Here is a 6,774-nt window from a genome sequence, read left to right on the forward strand (position 1 = left end):
ATAATATTTTAATTTGTTGTTGCCAAAATAAAATCATTGATGTTGCGTGTTTTGTAGAGTAAGATGGTAAAATAAATAAAGTAGGTTTTTGAAGTGCTAAAAGTTAAAATTTTTAGGCCTTTGAAGTGAATGCTATTGCTAAGGCTGTGTTTGGCATTAACTAAATAAACTAACTTTTTTTTACTATTTAACTTATTTTTACTTCTATTTATAAGTCTCATTGTACCTTTTAATACTATTTATAAATCTCGCTGTACTATTTCAGTTAATTTTAGTTTCAAACCAATTTTCTGAACTCTAAGTAGAATACAAATACTCATTTTTTAGGTACAGTAAAAACAAAAAATAAATAATAAATAAAAATAAATAAAGATGAAAACAATGAGAGCGAAGCTGCAAAGGTTCAATGGCGTAAACTCAAATAATTTCTACCTTTCAATACAAGCAATTCTTTGGAAACAGAAAATAAAAGGCAGTGTAATATAACAATTTAAGTAACATTTTTCAATTTGTAAATAACATTACACGTATTTTTATATCATTTTTTACCCAACTGAACAAATACAACCAACAAGCGCAAAGGTATTCCAAAACCACCTTCAGTGCTTTTGTATTTCCTTTCTGTATTCGGGGTTTGGTTGCTGACTTTTGATTGATTGACTGCTTGCTCTTTCACAAACAGCACAACTGAAACAACTTCCAAGAGCACCAACAGAAACCCAACTAGTTTTCTTCACCATCAGCAATGGAGGCTTAGTCTTCAGCACTGCCACCTCAGCCACCACCAAAAGAGTCATTTGCTCGGCGTTACAAGTTTGAAGTTTCTCTGGCCTACGCTTTTGGCTGTCAACCTTGCTGTTGGAGGTCCCTTTCTTTTTCTTATTCCTCAGCTTTGTAATCCACCCTTTATCTTAAATTTCCTATACATTTATGCGTGTGGTTGTTTATTAGTATACAAAGTGATTAAATTTATAAAATGGAGTAATAGGTTTTGAGATTTCAGCTTAAAAGAATGGTTTTTTAAGATTATTGATTGCTTTTCTTGATGTTGTTTGTTGATGGGTATTATGTGGTTAGGATAGGGGTTATGGTTTTAGCATCATTTTCTGAGGATTCCTTGATACAATCATTGGGGGTGGTTTCTGATTAATGGTTTTGGAGAGAAGTGAATGTGATAAATAGAATTTGGTGTTCCAAGGTTGAGCTTGTGTAGGATTTATGATTCTCCTTAGTTGAGAAATTGTGAGAGAATATGTTGACTATAGCCTCTATGGATTTATAGATCTTAATTGGTTGTGTGACATCTAATTACTAAAGTTCTTGCTCTTTGCTCCTCCTGTGCACTAAAGAATCTAGAAACGCAATATAGGGTTAATATATTGTTCTATTTTTTTGATAAGTAAATTATATATTTATATATACTGTTCGGAAATAAACATTTTATGTCTTGTCTTGTGTGGGATTTATGATTCTCCTTTTCTTCTACCCAAGCACAAAGGGGGTTTATGAAAAGCTTATTTTTGGTCCCCAAAACCCTTCCCTCCCAATTAGTTGAAGTAGAGGCAAGATCACTACTTGAATACCATGTGGTTACTTAAACTTTTAGTTTGCTACAGGTTTCGATCCATGCATGTTTGTAAAAGGCTGCATATTCCTTCATTTTGGAAATCCTGGAGTTTTTTGTCGATGAAATTTCTTCTTGTTTTGTTAAAATGGTAGTAATTGCAATAGCTCAAAGCATTCTTCATTGTATTAGTACAGCTTTATGGTTGCCTAATCAGAGTAATGTTTTTGGCTATTTATCATTAATCTTATAGCCAATGATCAAGTAAAAGACTTATTTGTCTATCTTTCTAAGTGACAAACCATAATCACAATCCTTTTCCCTCTAGCATAATCGGTACTGATTATTGTGATGTGGAAAAATACATAAACATAATCATTACAAAGGTGGGAGAAAAAGATAAACATAGAATGCAATTCTTGCATAATTTTTAACTGGCCAGCTAAAGCTCTACTACTTTATATGATTAAAGTCATATGATAAGGCAATGAGCAATATGTTGAATAGACAAAGTATCAATTTCTTTGGGTGTACATGGTATCTTGCATACTGTAACAATAAGTATGTTGGAGTCATTCAAATGGCTCATTAGGAGCTTATAATAATATAGGTGAGTGGCAACATATTCTATTTGCTCAAACTCTCTCACCTACTTAACTAATCCCTGAACAAATATTGATGGCTTTATAATTAGGTGTAAGGAGGTCCACCACTCATCTCTCTCATACCCTGCAAAAGTGGTATCTTTGTGCACTATGTACAATCTTTTTAATGTATAGGACCTATATCTGGCGATCATTTTTAATATCTTGTTTGTGTCTTAGTCAGGTTTGAGAAAGAAAAACTGGAGTATACAAGAAGACTTCAGGGGTAGTAAATCTGGTTTCGTTAAATTTACATGGAAGTTGACTGAGTGGTCTGATAAAGGAAATATATTATTTGCATGTTATTGTCTTATATAGTTTGAGAGGAATTCATTACTAGCTTTATGGTCAAACTTTCTCTTTTATCCACTCTCTGTTTCTGTGTAGCTTTTCTATATAAGTTGATAGTTTTTAATATATATAAGATAGACAATTGTATTTTCATTTAAACCTCAAACCTTTTACCTATTGGATCATTTAAGCCTTTTTAATTCTATCTTACATCTTGTTAACATAATATTATGTTTCTTCTATCTTGGCAGAAAATTTTTATTTAATTTTTGATGTTTGGTATGGTGGAAAAGGCTAGGTCTTTTACATGGGAACTCCCACCACCTGGATCATTTAAGTTTTTCTGAATTTTATCTTACAGCCGACATTATATTAAGTACTTTTTTTATCGGTGGAAAACGTTCTCTACATTTTCCAACATTCAAAATAATATGGTTCTTGTCTTTATAGCTTCAACTGAAGGTTGCTAAGGCTCTTACATGGGCCCTTTTACCTATTGGATTGTTTAAGCTTTTTGAATTATATTGTATAGTTCTTTGATATGTTTCATTTATTTTGATAGAAACTACAAATATAGACTTTTACAAATATCACTATTGGAGTTTAACCTGAGTACTAATTTTGTCTTTGAATTTTTTATTTCAACACTCAACACCTTGTACATTAGGTTTGTAACAAATCAAAACATTTGATAGTGTTTTTTGTTAGGCTTTAATTGAAAATACTAATAACAAGTAGGCCCGATTTTTTATTTTGTTCTTGTATAATCTAATTTCTTTAAGATCTCAACATATGGGATTTGATGCAGACATTTTACTGATAGGTTTGATTTTCCAGATTGGATAAATTGCTGGAGGATATCATGGATGGCAGCCGAATACTGATCTTCATGAATACCAAGGAAGGATGTGATCAGGTCACCCAGTAGCTTTGCATGGATGGTTGGCAAGCTCTTTCAATTAATGGAGATAAAAGTCAAGCAGAAAGGGATTGAGTCCTCTCAGAGTTTAAAGCTGGCAAGAGTCCTATTATGACTGCAACAGATGTTGCAGCCTGTGGTTTGGGAGTGGAGATAAAACTTTAATGCTTGTTCAAAGACTTGATAGAAATTCATTTTTAGTACAGGAAATTGTGTTGGTAAACAATAACTAATAGCACTCATCATCATCATTATCAACTCATTTTGGAAAGAAATCATTATCTAGATATTCTTGTTGTCCCTATTTTAAGTCTTCTTTTAATTTTATCAGGGTTATAGAGAACATTTTTTAGTATTGATCATGCTTTTCATTGATTAAACTGATGCGAGCCATTTCACTCAGCTCTTTGCTGCATATGTTGGAGATCCAACTTTATTTCTTATTTGCACTCATTTGTTATATTTTCTATTCTGATGCTGCTACTTGGTCATTTTGAAAGATTCATGTTTTTTAGTTATTGCTTTGCTATATTTAGTAGTCTCTAATTGTCTCATGAACATCTTTTTTTATCTAAGTTGGTGTTATTTGTCACGTGGATTCTGCTTGTATGTCTGTTGAGCCACTTGTTTTCATGTCAATGGATGTTGCCCTTGAACACTTATTTTCAGCTACAGCAACACTCGTGCATGCAGAAATGTATTAAGGACTTAAGGTCATAGGTTCTCTGATCTAAATAAGATTCTGATGTGAGAGGTTGTTATCCTACTGCATTTCTTATGACTTGTGATGTGCTTTGGTTTTGGGGCAGATGTGAAGGATGCGAATTATGTGATCAATTATGACTTCCAGGAGTATATTCACCGCATTGGTCGAACTGGAAAGGCTGGGCAAAAGGAACTACGTTAACTTTCTTCACAGCTGGAAACACCATATTTGCAAAGGAACTCATCTGCATACTTGAAGAAGCTGGATAGAAGGTCAGTCCTGAATTTGCTGCAGTGGGGCATGGTGCACCTCCTCCCCCTTAGATTAGTTTACTAGTTTGAATACTCTCAGGTGGTGTTTATATGCATGAGTGTGTGTACTTTGTTACTGAAATCAACTGTTTCAGTGAATATCAACCAATTAGATCATGGGGGTTTTCAAGATTGTGGGATGGGTTATGGTGGTGGTAGCAAGCTGTATTTTGTGGGAAACATTAGTATGTATGATTAGAAAATAGGAGTTAAAATGTCTTGCCTCCTTTCAACTTTAATTTATGTTGATTTTTTGTTCAATTACGTAGAGGACTAACTATAGTTAGTGGTGGACTATGTAAGATAAAACATCTATTTATATCATAAAGGTTTTGTGGAAGGTGATAAACAATTGTATTTTCATTTTGCTTCGCCTTAAAGTAGTGAAAGTATGCACAAAATGTTCTTGTCCTTAATTAACTTGGCCAAAATAGAAATTGTTGTGGCTGCTTTTGTCCTTATTTAGTGGGGATAAATACATGTTTCTAGTTTTATATGCAGATGACATTTTACTTGCAATTAGTGATTTGAGTTTGCTAAATGAGAGGAAATGTTCTCTCTCAATATTTTGAGATGAAGGATTTTGGACAACCTTTATGTGTCATTAGCATTGCCATTTCAGAGATAGATCACAAAGATAGTTAGGATTGTCTCAAAAGGCCTACATTGAGAGGGTTTTGAAGAGATCTGGAATGAAATGTTGTACTCATACAGTAGCACCCATTTTGAAAGGAGACAAACTTAGTTATAATCAATGTCCTTAGATTCAATTAGAGTAATAGAAAATGAAGAACATACCATATCTATTTTCAGTAGGTAGCTTGCTGTATGCACAAGTCTCATCAGGCCTGATATCAGTTTTGTAGAAGGTCGATATCAAAGCAACCCTAGTTTGGATCATTGAAAAGCTGCAAAAAAGGTCATGAGATACTTACAAGGAACCACTGATTACAGGTTGACTTACATGCATATTAATCAGTTGGAAGTGATTGGTTACTTAGAAAGTCTACCTGAAGATAGATAGATATATATATATATATATATTGGAGGTGATATATCTTAGAGAAGTACTAAACAAACAATTGTTGCTTCATCTACCATAGAGGCTATTAAATACTATGAAGCTCAACACATGCAACATGGTTAAGGAATTTTATCACAGTTCTCAAGATTTTCGATATTGAATACTATGAAGCTACAACACATGCATTATGGTTAAAGAATTTTGTCACAGGTCTCAAGATTTTCAATTCTGTATCAAGACCTTTAAAAATTTTGTGACAATCATTTTTCTTCTTTGAGAATTGTAGAAGTGGAGCCAAAGTATAGCGGCATAAAGCACCCTATTGTTATAGAGAATGTTAAGAAATAAAAGGCGACTTGGTATAAAAACCACGTGGAACATGTGGGACTTGGTAGCTTATTTGATGTTTAATCTCTCTTTAATTGTTTTGTATTTAGGATATATATTTGGTTATTCATAGAGAAAAAGGCAAAGTATTTATTTTCTGCATATAAAGATTGCATTTGGGATAAGCTTATATTGGGCATTTTTTTTTACTATTTAGCTTATTTTGGCTACTATTTATGATTCCCATTGCACTTTTTGGTATTATTAATAAGCTTCATTATACTATTTTAGCCAACTTTTAGCTTTATCTATAATACTTTCAGTAAAAAAATTTCAGTTTTAACTAAATAAGCTATTCCTAAATGGACCCAAAGTATAATATAAATATAGTTTTATCCATGGGCGAGATATGAAGGGGTACTTGAATGGCTAATAGATAGTCTATTCATAAAGAATTAATAGTTCATAAAATACTCATATAGGGAGTACCATACATTGTAATACATGGAAGTACTTGTTAAGAGTATTGCCATCATAATTCATGTATTGGATTATTTATTTGAGTGAGAGCATTTCACAGCAAGATGGCATAGGTAATATCTTTATATTACTATGACTATGACTCATCAAGTTATTTAAATGTCATGTGGGCCAAATGGGAGAATGTAAGATTATCTCTATTAGGAGGCTTATGGTCCGCATAAAATTTACTCTAATTCATTAATTACAATATATATATATATATATAAATTTATTTTAGAGTGATAGATAAAGACCCATCTTTTTAGAGTGTATTTGTTAACATCACTTAAAATGTCACTTAGTGAATAGATGTTATATAGTAAATAAACACTTTAAAGTAACTCTCAATTAAACTTTTTGATGGAAGGAATATATATTAAAGAGAACAAACATTAAATTGGAAGAGTCCCTAGTCTAGCCTTTAAAAGACTATTTTCTATCAAAGAGCTTTTAAGGCATTGGCCAT

The 6,774-nt window shown here is 32.4% G+C and overlaps 1 long non-coding RNA gene across 1 annotated transcript; it reads left to right on the forward strand.

The window, feature by feature from the left end:
• The first annotated feature begins 374 nt into the window (after positions 1-374).
• LOC136067955 (uncharacterized) lies at positions 375-4,692 on the forward strand. The gene is made up of 2 exons (XR_010629352.1): positions 375-864; positions 3,337-4,692. It is a non-coding gene; the product is annotated as an uncharacterized LOC136067955 (long non-coding RNA).
• Positions 4,693-6,774: the final 2,082 nt, after the last annotated feature.

The sequence above is a fragment of the Quercus suber genome, unplaced genomic scaffold (genome assembly GCF_002906115.3).
Source record: "Quercus suber isolate HL8 unplaced genomic scaffold, Cork oak 2.0 scaffold_92, whole genome shotgun sequence".
Lineage (NCBI taxonomy): Eukaryota > Viridiplantae > Streptophyta > Magnoliopsida > Fagales > Fagaceae > Quercus > Quercus suber.